This window comes from Oncorhynchus gorbuscha, linkage group LG24 (genome assembly GCF_021184085.1).
Source record: "Oncorhynchus gorbuscha isolate QuinsamMale2020 ecotype Even-year linkage group LG24, OgorEven_v1.0, whole genome shotgun sequence".
NCBI lineage: Eukaryota > Metazoa > Chordata > Actinopteri > Salmoniformes > Salmonidae > Oncorhynchus > Oncorhynchus gorbuscha.
In genome coordinates, this window is record NC_060196.1 from 66,064,215 (window position 1) to 66,081,029 (window position 16,815).

The following is a 16,815-nucleotide window of genomic DNA, read 5'->3' on the forward strand; positions in this document are numbered from 1 at the left end:
AAGGGAAAGAACACATTTACATCAGTATTCAGTCCCTTTAGACAGTACTGTGTTGAAGCACCTTTGGCAGCGATTACAGCCTTGAGTTTTCGTAGGTATGACGCAACAAGCTTGGCACAGTCTCTAAATGTTGTTGATTGGCCCAGCCAGACCACAGACTTGAACCCGATCGAACATCTCTGGAGAGACCTAATTAGCTGTGCAGCGACGCTCCCCTTCTAACCTGACAGATCGCGAGAGGATGTACATAGAAGAATGGGAGAAACTCCCCAAATACAGGTGTGCCAAGCTTGTTGTGTCGTACCCGAGAAGACTGGAGGCTGTAATCGCTGCCAAAGGTGCTTCAACAAAGTACTGAGTAAAGGGTCTGAATATGTATGTAAATGTAAGTTCAGTTTTTTTTATATACAGAAGCAGAAATGTCTAAAAAAAACTGTTTTTGCTTTGTCATTGTATTGGCCTACCAGACAATAACAGATGATTTCAGATACATGTCAATGTAATAATGCATTTATACCGAGCAATAAATGATTTATGATTGGTTATAATTGAATGGATATAAGTGTATGGGATATGAGCCTCTGCTCGCACTGAAAAATGGGGTGGATATTATAGTCTACGGCATTGTTATTCTGACAAGCCTGACTCCTCCCATGCTGACTCCTCCCATGCTGACTCCTCCCATGCTGACTCCTCCCATGCTGACTCCTCCCATGCTGACTCACCTAGGTTATTGCGGAACCTTAGCTGGTTGCGGATACTGTACAACTGCACATGTTTCTCATATTCACGCTGCGAGTTCCCAACACTCTGTAAATGAAAACAGGACATTGAGATCAATTAATATACAGAAACATATCCAGTAACTCAGTAGAAACATATCCAGTAACTCAGTAGAAACATATCCAGTAACTCAGTAGAAACATATCCAGTAACTCAGTAGAAACATATCCAGTAACTCAGTAGAAACATATCCAGTAACTCAGTAGAAACATATCCAGTAACTCAGTAGAAACATATACAGTAACTCAGTAGAAACATATACAGTAACTCAGTAGAAACATATACAGTAACTCAGTAGAAACATATACAGTAACTCTGTAGAAACATATACAGTAACTCAGTAGGCATGATTGCATACAGTAAGTATTCTACCACATATGTCTCAAGTTATGAGGGAGGGTGCTATTGGCATGCTGAGTGCAGGAATGTCCACCAGAGCTGTTGCCAGAGAAGATAAATGTTCATTTCTCTACCATAAGCCACCTGTCGTTTTACAGAATTTGGCATTACCAACTGGCCTCACAACCGCAGACCACGTGTAACCACGGCAGCCCAGGACCTCATCGTGTTAAATTTATATTTTGGTTTAGTAGTTACTCCACTTCATGGGATTAATGTTCCCACACGGACCTATTTCCATGTTACAGCGCGTGTTGAACAGAAAAACAGACGGAAGACAGAGTGGACTACCTGTGCTAATTAACAACAACAACAAAACGCTAACTGTAATCCATTACCAGCAAAAATATTGTTATCAGATTACAGAAACTTTTAAAAAACGAGATGATTACTTTGAGGATACATTTATTTTGTATTATTTTTTTAAACCAGTGGACAAACAGTGAAAAATGCGCTCTTGCAACACCTGCATGGTGTGGACACCAGCCTATGGAATACAAGTGGGGCTTTTGTTGCTCAATCTAATTTTTTACCCATAGGCCTAACGGAGACATGCTCAAACCCACCCACTTTTGATAGATTTAAAGGGCCAATCTGTAGTTGCTACATCCATGTTTGGACTTGTAAATTACACATATTAATGTAAAGATATAATTTAATCACATTATTATATGTCGTAGAAAGTGATGGGTTAGAATAAACCTACAGAACCAACCCATAAAATAAAATTTAAACATCCATATATGGCCAGCTATGTAAACTTTAACATTGATTTATCCTGCAATAGATGTTGTTCAATTGATAACATACATTTATTTATGTTTTCTTCTAATTCCTTTTAATAAGGGGAAAGTAATCTAAAAGTAACTGAATGTAATCAGATTACGTTATGGAGTTTGGGTAATCCAAAAGTTACATTACTGATTACAATTTTGGACAGATAACTAAAAACTAACGGATTACATTTAGCAAGTAACCTACCCAACCCTATTAGTTCAATCAATCAAATGTATTTATATAGCCCTTTTTACATCAGCTGATGTCTCAAAGTGCTGTACAGAAACCCAGTCTAAAACCCCAAACAGAAAGCAATGCAGGTGTAGAAGCATCTCCAAACGCTCGTGTGTTTACGGAACACATGTTGTCAATAAAAAATATCATGTCTGCTGCAATGGAGATAAAACAGTGTCCAGTAAGTGTATTATTTTACATTTGTGAAGTGATTTTGATGTGATATGAAAGTAGAGGGATTTATGTTTTAAGAACCATACCGCAATTGTTTCACTGTTAAATGGATTATTTGGCTGTTTTGTTTTCCAGAATCAATTAGTCCTTCAAACGGAACCTGTCAGGACTAAGAAGTAAGGTTACTGGGCTAGACAGCTACCTAGCTAACGGAGCTGTGTGCTTTAGTGATGCTTTCAGGTTATTCACCAAATCACTGTTGTTGCAGATGCACCGGAGAACGTTAACGGACAGATGTAGCTGGCCAGCTGTGGAAAAACGTGTCAGCAACATCACATACCTGTTTGACATTTGCTGGTAGCTTGTTCCACGGATAATTCTGCCTAATGTGGAATTCAACGTCTGTGTTCATTGCTTGAGTGAATATGGATCCACGATACGACGAACTATAGTCCAAAATAACTATATCTCTCGAAACATCAAAAATCGACAAAATTTAACTTGATAATTCAAAACGTTTTCCTATCTAACTAATTTTCCTTTTTAATAAATATCCACTTCCTTGTTGTATTTTCGTCACGTTTTTGGGCTACATTCGTCACTTCCGTCCAAGACGTGACCAACGGATGATGATTGGTCGATGAGGGACTGCAGTTGAAGTGTACACTGATAAAAATGAGCATTGCATCAAACTCAATGGAAATGTTTTTGTGTCAATTAAGAAAATCATACGATTGGCTCCCTTCCAGCAATGTGTACTGACCTTGTAAAGTAAATGTCCATAATTATTCTTAAAGTCGAGCATTATGCTCATAAACGGTCTGGATGGTGGCTACTAATGTCAAACTATCATACGTGTCCACATGAAACTGGTCCAACAAGGTCTACTTGAGAAATGTTTAAATCAAACTTATTAGATATGAATGAATAACCTCCAGCTGGTCTGATATGGCAATGCTTTTTGCATTTGACCACATAGATATTCCAACTTTCAGACTGTATAAATTCATGACATAAATCAACTGTCTGAAATGCTGGACTTGGCAGTCAACCTTACCACAGGCTTTCAGTGTGAGAAGACGTCGAGCTCAAAGATGAGTACAAGCACCGCAACTCACTTAGGCTGCCTCCCAATAACTATCTATAGTGCACTACTTTTTACCAGAACCACCCAGTAGGAACAGTGTTGCGGTACAGCTCTTGGTAACCACCCAGTAGAAACAGTGTTTGGGTACAGCTCTTGGTAACCACCCAGTAGAAACAGTGTTGTGGTGCAGCTCTTGGTAACCACCCAGTAGAAACAGTGTTGTGTTGCAGCTCTTGGTAACCACCCAGTAGAAACATTATGGGGTACAGCTCTTGGTAACCACCCAGTAGAAAGAGTGTTGGGGTACAGCTCCTGGTAACCACCCAGTAGAAACAGTGTTGTGGTACAGCTCTTGGTAACCACCCAGTAGAAACAGTGTTGGGGTACAGCTCTTGGTAACCACCCAGTAGAAACAGTGTTGGGGTACAGCTCTTGGTAACCACCCAGTAGAAACAGTGTTGTGGTGCAGCTCTTGGTAACCACCCAGTAGAAACAGTGTTGTGGTACAGCTCTTGGTAACCACCCAGTAGAAACAGTGTTGTGGTGCAGCTCTTGGTAACCACCCAGTAGAAACAGTGTTGGGGTATGGCTCTGACTACTAGCTGCCTAGTAGCTGACGTCTTACTCTAATTTTTATGTAATTGTACCTATATTTAACTAGGCTAGTCAGTTAAGAACAAATTATTATTTACAGTTAAGCCTATCCCGGCCAAAACCAGATGATGCTGGGCCAATTGTGCGCCACCCTATGGGCTCCCAATCACGGCCGGCTGTGATACAGCCTGGAATTGAACCAGGGTCTACACAGTTCACATGATATGGATGTAAATACCCTCAAATTAAAGCTGAAAGTCTATACTAACAGCTCACATTCGTGATTTCAATATGTGGTGGTAGATAGCTAACAAAAATAACTTGGTCAATGTCCAAATATTTATGGACCTGACTGTAAATAGTAGACTACTTTTGACCAGGGCTCATTGTGTAGAAGTAGTAGTGCCATAGGGAATAGGGTGCTATTTGGGATCCAGGTGAAAATACATAGGAAATACAGCTATAGGAAAAGGATTCTGATTATATAGATGCAAAAACAGCTGTAGGAAAAGGATTCTGATTATATAGATGGAAATACAGCTATAGGAAAAGGATTCTGTGTATATAGATGGAAATACAGCTATAGGAAAAGGATTCTGTGTATATAGATGGAAATACAGCTATAGGAAAAGGATTCTGTGTATATAGATGGAAATACAGCTATAGGAAAAGGATTCTGATTATATAGATGAGTTCAGAGCTATAGGGCAGCCTTCTGATTCTATAGATGAGTTCAGAGCTATAGGGCAGCCTTCTGATTCTATAGATGAGTTCAGAGCTATAGGAAAGGATTCTGATTCTATAGATGAGTTCAGAGCTATAGGGCAGCCTTCTGATTCTATAGATGAGTTCAGAGCTATAGGGCAGCCTTCTGATTCTATAGATGAGTTCAGAGCTATAGGGCAGCCTTCTGATTCTATAGATGAGTTCAGAGCTATAGGAAAGGATTCTGATTCTATAGATGAGTTCAGAGCTATAGGGCAGCCTTCTGTTTCTATAGATGAGTTCAGAGCTATAGGGCAGCCTTCTGTTTCTATAGATGAGTTCAGAGCTATAGGGCAGCCTTCTGTTTCTATAGATGAGTTCAAAGCTATAGGAAATGATTCTGATTCTATAGATGAGTTCAGAGCTATAGGACAGCCTTCTGATTCTATAGATGAGTTCAAAGCTATAGGAAATGATTCTGATTCTATAGATGAGTTCAGAGCTATAGGGCAGCCTTCTGATTCTATAGATGAGTTCAAAGCTATAGGAAATGATTCTGATTCTATAGATGAGTTCAGAGCTATAGGACAGCCTTCTGTTTCTATAGATGAGTTCAATTTTCCCAAATATGGTTGCCTTCTGTATACCACCATTACCTTGTCACAACAAAATAAATTTGAAAGTTTTTTCAAGTGCAGTCTCAAAAACCATCAAGCAGCATTATGAAACTGTCTATCATGAGGATCGCCACAGGAAAGGAAGACCCAGAGTTACCTGCAGAGGATAAGTTCATTAGAGTTACCAGCCTCAGAAATTGCAGCCCAAATAAATGCTTCACAGAGTTCAAGTAACAGACACATCTCAACATCAACTGTTCAGAGGAGACTGTGAATCAGGCCCTATGGTCAAATTGCTGCAAAGGAACCACTACTAAAGGACACCAAAAATAAGAAGAGACTTGTTTGGACCAAGAAACACGAGCAATGGACATTAGACCGGTGGAAATCTGTCCTTTGGTCTGGAGTTGCAGAGTAGGTGAACGGATGATCTTTGCATGTGTGGTTCCCACCGTGAAGCATGGAGGAGGTGGTGTGATGGTGCTTTGCTGGTGACACTGTCTGTGTTTTATTTAGAATTCAAGGCACACTTCACCAGCATGGCTACCACAGCATTCTGCAGCATCATGCCATCCCATCTGGTTTGTGCTTAGTGGGACTATCATTTGCACACCTCCAGGCTGTGTGTAAGGGCTATTTGACCAAGAAGGAGAAAGATGGAGTGCTGCATCAGATGACCTGGCCTCCACAATTATTTGTTAAATTTAACTTACCAAACCTAAACCCAATTGAGATGTTTGGGATGAGTTGGATCGCAGAGTGAAGGAAAAGCAGCCAACAAGTGCTCAGCATACTTGGGAACTCCTTCAAGACTGTTTGAAAAACATTCCAGGTGAAGCTGGTTGAGAGAATGCTAAGAGTGTGCAATGCTGTCATCAAGGCAAAGGGTGGCTACTCTGACAAATCTAAATGTAAAAATATATTTTGATTTGTTTAACACGTTTTTGTTACTACATGATTCAATATGTCTTATTTCATAGTGTTGATGTCTTCACTATTATTCTACAACGTAGAAAAAAGTCAAATAAAGAAAACCCTTTAATGAGTAGGTGTTCTAAAACTTTTGAATGGTACTGTAGATCTGAATGTAGCTAAAGATCAGATTATAATTACAGATCTGGTTTGTACTTATAGACCTGACTGTGGTTATAGACCTGACTGTGGTTAGAGATCGGGTTTGTAGTTATAGACCTGACTGTGGTTAGAGATCGGGTTTGTAGTTATAGACCTGACTGTGGTTAGAGATCGGGTTTGTAGTTATAGACCTGACTGTGGTTAGAGATCGGGTTTGTAGTTATAGCTGACTGTGGTTAGAGATCGGGTTTGTAGTTATAGACCTGACTGTGGTTAGAGATCGGGTTTGTAGTTATAGACCTGACTGTGGTTAGAGATCGGGTTTGTAGTTATAGACCTGACTGTGGTTAGAGATCGGGTTTGTAGTTATAGACCTGACTGTGGTTAGAGATCGGGTTTGTAGTTATAGACCTGACTGTGGTTAGAGATCGGGTTTGTAGTTATAGACCTGACTGTGGTTAGAGATCGGGTTTGTAGTTATAGACCTGACTGTGGTTAGAGATCGGGTTTGTAGTTATATACATGACTATAGTTATAGATCTGACTATAGTTATAGATTTGACTATAGTTATAGATTTGACTATAGTTATAGATTTGACTATAGTTATAGATTTGACTATAGTTATAGATCTGTCTATAGTTATATATCTGACTATAGTTATAGATCTGACTATAGTTATAGATCTGACTATAGTTATAGATCTGACTATGGTTATAGATCTGACTATAGTTATAGATCCGGTTTGTAGTTATAGATGTTATTACAGCTATAGATCGGGTTTGTAGTTATAGATCTGACTATAGTTGTAGATCCGACTATAGTTATAGATCCGACTATAGTTATAGATCCGACTATAGTTGTAGATCCGACTATAGTTATAGATCTGACTATAGTTATAGATCTGTCTATAGTTATAGATCTGTCTATAGTTATAGATCTGACTATAGTTATAGATCTGACTATAGTTATAGATCTGACTATAGTTGTAGATCTGACTATAGTTGTCGATCTGACTATAGTTCTAGATCTGGTTTGTATGTTTAAGACCACAGACAGACAGATAGCTTTTCTCTTCACACCCAAGGACATAGACAGAAAGCTGTTCTTTGCTCAGCCAAGACCCCAGACAGAAGCTCTTCTCTTCCCCCATGTGGACAAAATGTGTAAGTCCTCAGTAACCCAGAATATCTGAGCAACAGACCATGATAAACACATTGTTCATCAGATGTAGGACCAGCCAATTCCTAAGGGGTACTCAGGGTTTTCCAAAGCTAACCAGACAATGCTGAAACGTCTATCCATGGGTGAGACAATGCCACATTTTCATTTGGGCCAAAAATCAAAATGAAATTAACGTTTTCTTGCTAATTCAGTATGTTGTGAAATAAGCTTTTAGGACCACATAATGGATTTAATGGGATGTTCAAAGTTACTTCTCCACAACTTTGTCCCTGACCTGTTTGGAGAGCTCCTTGGTCTTCATGGTGCTGCTTTCTTGGTGGTGCCCCTTGCCTCGTGGTGTTGCAGAATCTGGGGCCTTTCAGAACAGGTGTCTATATATTGAGATCATGTGACACTTAAAGTCCACCTGTGTGCAATCTAATTGGTTGCACCAGATCTTATTTAGGGCTTCATAGCAAAGGGGGTGAAAACACACCACTTTTTATTTTTTATATTTTTTAAACAAGTTATTTTTTAAATTTCACTTCACCAATTTGGACTATTTTGTGTCTGTCCATTACATGGAATCCAAATAAAAATCCATTTAAATTACAGGTTGTAATGCAACAAAAATAAGAAAAATGCCAAGGGGGACGAATACTTTTGCAAGGCACTGTATGGCACCACAAACCTGCAAAGAGTGCCGCCCACCAAAACTCATGGACCAGTGACCAGTTGGGCTTTATGGAAGAGTGGCCAGAAGAAAAGACATTGCTTCAAGAAAAAAAATAAGCAAACACGTTTGGTGTTGGCCAAAAGGCATGTGGGAGACTCCCCAATCATATAGAAGAAGGTACTCTGGTCAGATTAAGCTTTTTAGCCATCAAAGAAAACGCTATTTCTGGTGCAAACACAACACCTCTCATCACCTCGAGAACACCATCCCCACAGTGAAGCGTGGTGACAGTAACATGCTATGGGGATGTTTTTCACCGGCAGGGAAACTAGTCAGCATTGAAGGAATGATGGGTGTCGCTAAATAAAAGCAGATTCTTGAGGGAAACCTGTTTCAGTCTTCAAGAGATTTGAGACTAGGATGTAGGTTCACCGTCCAGCAGGGCAATGACCCTAAACATACTGCTAAAGCAACACTCGAGTGGTTTAAGGGGAAACATTTCAATGTCTTGGAATGGCCTAGTCAAAGCCCAGACCTCAATCCAATTGAGAATCTGTGCTATGACTTGCAGAACCCATCCAACTTGAAGGAGCTGGAGCAGTTTTGCATTGAAGAATGGGCAAAAATCCCAGTGACTAGATGTGCCAAGCTTAAAAAGACATACCCCAAGAGACTTGCAGCTGTAATTGCTGCAAAAGATGGCTCTACAAAGTATTGACTTTGGGGGGGTTAATAGTTATGCACGCTTAAGTTCTGTTTTTTTTGTCTAATTTCTTGTTTGTTTCACAAGAAAAAATATTTTGCATCTTCAAAGTGGTAGACATGTTATGTAAATCAAATGATACAAACCCCCCAAAAATCAAGGTTGTAGGCAACAAAATAGGAAAAATGCCAAGGGGGTGAGTACTCCTGACCCCTCCGGTCTCAGCCTTCAGTATTTATGCTGCAGTAGTTTGTGTGTTGTTGGGCTAGGGTCAGTCTGTTATATGTGGACTATTTCTCCTGTCTTATCCGGTGTCCTGTTACAATTTAAGTATGCTCTCTCTCTTTCTTTCTTTCTCTCTCTCTCCCGGAGGACCTGAGCCCAAGGACCATGCCTTAGGACTACCTGGCATGATGACTCCTTGTTGTTCCCAGTCCACCTGGCCGTGCTGCTGCTCCAGTTTCAACTGTTCTGCCTGCGGCTATGGAACCTGTTCACTGTGATTACTATTATTGGACCCTGCTGGTCATTTATGAACATTTGAACATCTTGGCCATGTCTGTTTCTTCCTAGGTTTGGCCTTTCTAGGTAGGTTTTCCTAGCCACCGTGCTTCTACACCTGCATTGCTTGCTGTTTGGGGTTTTAGGCTGGGTTTCTGTACAGCACTTTGAGATATCAGCTGATGTAAGAAGGGCTATATAAATAAATACATTTGATTACGCAAGCCACTGTAAATGTAAATCAGGGACACTCAAATTAGTATGATATGTTCCGTTTGATCTGGTTACATAAGATGGTTTCTGAAGGCAACACAAACTAGTAGGGTGGAAGGGTGGGTGTATAAAGCAAACGTCTAGCAACCCAAAGGACGCAAGTTCAAATCTCATCACAGACAACTTTAAGCATTTTAGCTATATAGCAACTACTTACAAGTTTTATGTCAGGTACTTTGTCTGTTAGCCAAACATTACCCTAACCCTTTAACCTAACTCCTAATATTAGTCAGCTAGCTCGAATTCTTTACATAATTATCATACGTTTTGCAAATCTGGAACATATTGTACATTTAAAAAATTCATAACATATAATACGAAATGAGTGCTGAACATTTTAAATGAATACATACCATACGAAACGTAACATATCATAGTAAATGCAGTGTCTCGGATTTAGGTACAGAATAATATGAAATTCTCTGTGCATGGCTACACTTGTGAGCTCCACAGAGGCATTTGCATGTGGTAGAGAGAATCCGCTGGGCACCTTTAGAGACCTGCCAACAGGAAGTGGTCACCTATAGAGACTTGCCAACAGGATGTGGGCACCTTTAGAGACCTGCCAACAGGAAGTGGTCACCTAGAGAGACCTGCCAACAGGAAGTGGTCACCTAGAGAGACCTGCCAACAGGAAGTGGTCACCTAGAGAGACCTGCCAACAGGATGTGGACACCTATAGAGACCTGCCAACAGGAAGGAATCCCCTGGTCACCTATAGAGACCTGCCAACAGGAAGGAATCCCCTGGTCACCTATAGAGACCTGCCAACAGGAAGGAATCGCCTGGTCACCTAGAGAGACCTGCCAACAGGAAGTGGTCACCTAGAGAGACCTGCCAACAGGAAGTGGTCACCTAGAGAGACCTGCCAACAGGAAGTGGTCACCTAGAGAGACCTGCCAACAGGAAGTGGTCACCTAGAGAGACCTGCCAACAGGAAGTGGTCACCTAGAGAGACCTGCCAACAGGAAGTGGTCACCTATAGAGAACTGCCAACAGGAAGAAGGTTACGTGTTACATGTGGTAGAGAGAATCCCCTGGTCATCTGTAGAGACCTGCCAACAGGAAGAAGGTTACATGTTAAATGTGGTAGAGAGAATCCCCTGGTCACCTAGAGAGACCTGCCAACAGGATGTGGACACCTATAGAGACCTGCCAACAGGAAGGAGGTTAAGAGTTAGATGCCTTTCAATGCATGACTTTGAACCTTGAAACACATTTGTTGTAAGAATTGTGCAATATAAATAAAGTTTGATGACATTACAGCTGTGGAATATTTAATAAACTGATTTTCACGAGGACAAATTTTTCCATAAACTTTGAATTGATATTGTGGGAAGGATCCTATAAATCAAGACTGTGTGAACGCATGTACCACTCTGAATAAATACATTTGAAGATTTGTCTCTGGTCATGAAACTACCATTCAGGCTGGATGTCTTAACTAAGTACATTCTGAACATCAAAACATTCTAGAACTGAGTTATCACTCATCTAAGTCCGGTATCCTGGGTAAACTGGTTACTGATTCTATAATTGATTAAGTGTATGCCTTTCAAGGATCTTTCCTTGTAGAATAGTGACAGCTGTGTAGAACACATTGTATTTCTAAGATAAAAAAAAAAGAAGTTTTGACTCGTTCTCTCCTTACTAGCTAGCTAAAGTGTAGTCAGTGGCTAGCTAAGACTGAGAAAGGGGATGGAATAAGTTCAACACTTCATTCAATTCATTTTCCATACAGCAAATGGATTCATCATGGATTGGGCACAGATCTCTGATCACGCTGTGGTAGCTGACTGTCAGCTAGAGATGATGTGCAGCAGCTTCCTGCAGGCATTTCTAGACTTGCTGAGGTCTCTCTGTTGCTAATTAGCATTTAGACATTTTTAGAGTCAATTGAGGTGAACATATTGACAAAACTCAACTTGTCTGAGAAAGAATTACACTTTTCAAAACGACACTCCAAGGTAAGGCTATACCAAACACATACTTAATTTGTAAAATGTATTATGTGAGACGACACTACAGTGGTAGGCTTGATTACCAACAATGACGAGATGGCCTACAGGGAGGAGGTGAGGGCAATAATTATTCATTTGATGGAAAACCACATATTGAATCTTAGCCTACGTTGTTAAAACTCCTCTCTTGCTGTGAAAATGTTTTGTGGGATAGTTTTCAGGCCTTGTGGGTAAGTTTTCAGAGTTCTTTTGGGTCTTAAATTTTAGCTAGACCTGCTAGCCCTCACTCGTCGGGTATGTAAACATTATATAAAGTGGTATTGTTTAAAGTGGCTAGTGATACATTCATTAAATCCAATGTTTAATTATTAAAGTGGCTTGAGAGGAGTCAGTATGTTGGCAGCAGCCACTCAATGTTAGTAATGGCTGTTTAACAGTCTGATGGCCTTGAGATAGAAGCTGTTTTTCAGTCTCTCGGTCCCAGCTTTGATGCACCTGTACTGACCTCGCCTTCTGGATGATAGCGGGGTGAACAGGCAGTGGCTCGGGTGGTTGTTGTCCTTGATTATCTTTTTGGCCTTCCTGTGACATCGGGTGGTGGAGGTGTCCTGGAGGGCAGGTAGTTTGCCCCCGGTGATGCGTTGTGCAGTCCTCACTACCCTCTGGAGAGCCTTACGGTTGAGGGCGGTGCAGTTGCCGTACCAGGCGGTGATACAGCCCGACAGGATGCTCTCGATCGTGCATCTGTAGAAGTTTGTGAGTGCTTTTGGTGACAAGCCGAAATTTCTTCATCCTCCTGAGGTTGAAGAGGAGCTGTTACGTCTTCTTCACCACGCTGTCTGTGTGCATGGACCATTTCAGTTTGTCCTTGATGTGTACGCCAAGGAACTTAAAACTTTCCACCTTCTCCACTGCTGTCCCATCAATGTGGATAGGTGGGTGTTCCCTCTGCTGTTTCCTGAAGTCCACAATCATCTCCTTTGTGTTGTTGACGTCTCTCAAAGAACTTCATGATGACAGAAGAGAGTGCGCCTCGGCAATCGTCATTTAGTTCATTTACCTTAGCTTTCTTGGGAACAGGAACAATGGTGGCCATCTTGAAGCATGTGGGGACAGCAGACTGGGATAGAGAGAGATTGAATATTTCCGTAAACACACCAGCCAGCTGGTCTGCGCATGCTCCGAGGATGCGACTAGGGATGCTGTCTGGGCCGGCAGCCTTGCGAGGGTTAACACGTTTAAATGTCTTACTCACGTCGACCACGGAGAAGGAGAGCCCATATTCCTTGGGAGCCACATCGATGGTACTCTATTATCTTCAAAGCAGGCGAAGATGTATAGCTTGTCTGGGTGCAAGATGTCAGTGTTCGCAACGTGGCTGGTTTCCCCTTTGTAATCCGTGATCGTCTGTAGACCCTGCCACATACGTCTCATGTCTGAGCCATTGAATTGAGATTCTACTTTGTCTCTGTACTGACGCTTAGCTTGTTTGATTGCCTTGGAGGGAATAGTTACACTGTTTGTATTCAGTCATGTTTCCAGTAGCCTTGCCATGATTAAATGCAGTGGTTCGCGCTTTCAGTTTTGTGTGAATGCTGCCATCAATCCACGGTTTCTGGTTAGGAAAGGTTTTAATAGTCACAGTGAGTACAACATCTCCGATGCACTTGCTAATAAACTCGCTCACCGAATCAGCGTATACGTAGATGTTGTTGTCTGAGGCTATCCGGAACATATCCCAGTCCACGTAATCGAAGCAATCCTGAAGCGTGGAATCAGATTGGTCAGACCAGCGTTGGATAGACCTAAGCATGGGTTTGACCAGTTTTAATTTGAGCCTTTAGGAGGGGAGCAACAAGATGGAGTCATGGTCAGACTTGCCGAAGGGAGGGCAGGGGAGGGCTTTGTATGCATAGTGGAATTTAGAGTAGCAATGGTCCAGAATGCTACCAGCTCATATCGTGCATTCGATATGCTGATAGAATTTAGGAAGCCTTGTTCTCAGATTAGCTTTGTTAAAATCGACGGCTACAATATATGCAGCCTCAGTGTGGTTTCCAGTTTACATAGTCCAGTAGGTGAGTCCAGTGAAGTTCTTTCAGGGCCGTCGAGGTATCTGCGCGGGGAGGATATACACGACTGACTATAGAATTCTCTTGGTAGATAATGTGGTCAGCATTTGATTGTAAGGAATTCTCGGTCAAGTGAAGAAAATTATTATTATATATATATTTTTTTAACCTTTATTTTACGAGAAAAGTCAGTTAAGAACAAATTCTTATTTTCAACGACGGCCTAGGAACAGTGGGTTAACTGCCTGTTCAGGGGCAGAACGACAGATTTGTTACTTGAGTTCCTGTATGTTGTTATAATTACACCATGAGTGTTTAAATCATAAGGCATACACCCCGCCCTTCTTCTTACTCGAGAGATGTTTGTTTCTGTCAGCGTGATGCGTGAAGAAACCAGGTGGCTGTACCGACTCTGATGACGTATCCCTAGTGAGCCATGTTGAAACCAGGTGGCTGTACTGACTCTGATGACGTATCCCTAGTGAGCCATGTTGAAACCAGGTGGCTGTACTGACTCTGATGACGTATCCCTAGTGAGCCATGTTGAAACCAGGTGGCTGTACTGACTCTGATGACGTATCCCTAGTGAGCCATGTTGAAACCAGGTGGCTGTACTGACTCTGATGACGTATCCCTAGTGAGCCATGTTGAAACCAGGTGGCTGTACTGACTCTGATGACGTATCCCTAGTGAGCCATGTTGAAACCAGGTGGCTGTACTGACTCTGATGACGTATCCCTAGTGAGCCATGTTGAAACCAGGTGGCTGTACTGACTCTGATGACGTATCCCTAGTGAGCCATGTTGAAACCAGGTGGCTGTACTGACTCTGATGACGTATCCCTAGTGAGCCATGTTGAAACCAGGTGGCTGTACTGACTCTGATGACGTATCCCTAGTGAGCCATGTTGAAACCAGGTGGCTGTACTGACTCTGATGACGTATCCCTAGTGAGCCATGTTGAAACCAGGTGGCTGTACTGACTCTGATGACGTATCCCTAGTGAGCCATGTTGAAACCAGGTGGCTGTACTGACTCTGATGACGTATCCCTAGTGAGCCATGTTGAAACCAGGTGGCTGTACTGACTCTGATGACGTATCCCTAGTGAGCCATGTTGAAACCAGGTGGCTGTACTGACTCTGATGACGTATCCCTAGTGAGCCATGTTGAAACCAGGTGGCTGTACTGACTCTGATGACGTATCCCTAGTGAGCCATGTTGAAACCAGGTGGCTGTACTGACTCTGATGACGTATCCCTAGTGAGCCATGTTGAAACCAGGTGGCTGTACTGACTCTGATGACGTATCCCTAGTGAGCCATGTTGAAACCAGGTGGCTGTACTGACTCTGATGACGTATCCCTAGTGAGCCATGTTGAAACCAGGTGGCTGTACTGACTCTGATGACGTATCCCTAGTGAGCCATGTTGAAACCAGGTGGCTGTACTGACTCTGATGACGTATCCCTAGTGAGCCATGTTGAAACCAGGTGGCTGTACTGACTCTGATGACGTATCCCTAGTGAGCCATGTTGAAACCAGGTGGCTGTACTGACTCTGATGACGTATCCCTAGTGAGCCATGTTGAAACCAGGTGGCTGTACTGACTCTGATGACGTATCCCTAGTGAGCCATGTTGAAACCAGGTGGCTGTACTGACTCTGATGACGTATCCCTAGTGAGCCATGTTGAAACCAGGTGGCTGTACTGACTCTGATGACGTATCCCTAGTGAGCCATGTTGAAACCAGGTGGCTGTACTGACTCTGATGACGTATCCCTAGTGAGCCATGTTGAAACCAGGTGGCTGTACTGACTCTGATGACGTATCCCTAGTGAGCCATGTTGAAACCAGGTGGCTGTACTGACTCTGATGACGTATCCCTAGTGAGCCATGTTGAAACCAGGTGGCTGTACTGACTCTGATGACGTATCCCTAGTGAGCCATGTTGAAACCAGGTGGCTGTACTGACTCTGATGACGTATCCCTAGTGAGCCATGTTGAAACCAGGTGGCTGTACTGACTCTGATGACGTATCCCTAGTGAGCCATGTTGAAACCAGGTGGCTGTACTGACTCTGATGACGTATCCCTAGTGAGCCATGTTGAAACCAGGTGGCTGTACTGACTCTGATGACGTATCCCTAGTGAGCCATGTTGAAACCAGGTGGCTGTACTGACTCTGATGACGTATCCCTAGTGAGCCATGTTGAAACCAGGTGGCTGTACTGACTCTGATGACGTATCCCTAGTGAGCCATGTTGAAACCAGGTGGCTGTACTGACTCTGATGACGTATCCCTAGTGAGCCATGTTGAAACCAGGTGGCTGTACTGACTCTGATGACGTATCCCTAGTGAGCCATGTTGAAACCAGGTGGCTGTACCGACTCTGATGACGTATCCCTAGTGAGCCATGTTGAAACCAGGTGGCTGTACCGACTCTGATGACGTATCCCTAGTGAGCCATGTTGAAACCAGGTGGCTGTACCGACTCTGATGACGTATCCCTAGTGAGCCATGTTGAAACCAGGTGGCTGTACCGACTCTGATGACGTATCCCTAGTGAGCCATGTTGAAACCAGGTGGCTGTACCGACTCTGATGACGTATCCCTAGTGAGCCATGTTGAAACCAGGTGGCTGTACCTGACTCTGATGACGTATCCCTAGTGAGCCATGTTGAAACCAGGTGGCTGTACTGACTCTGATGACGTATCCCTAGTGAGCCATGTTGAAACCAGGTGGCTGTACTGACTCTGATGACGTATCCCTAGTGAGCCATGTTGAAACCAGGTGGCTGTACTGACTCTGATGACGTATCCCTAGTGAGCCATGTTGAAACCAGGTGGCTGTACTGACTCTGATGACGTATCCCTAGTGAGCCATGTTGAAACCAGGTGGCTGTACTGACTCTGATGACGTATCCCTAGTGAGCCATGTTGAAACCAGGTGGCTGTACTGACTCTGATGACGTATCCCTAGTGAGCCATGTTGAAACCAGGTGGCTGTACTGACTCTGATGACGT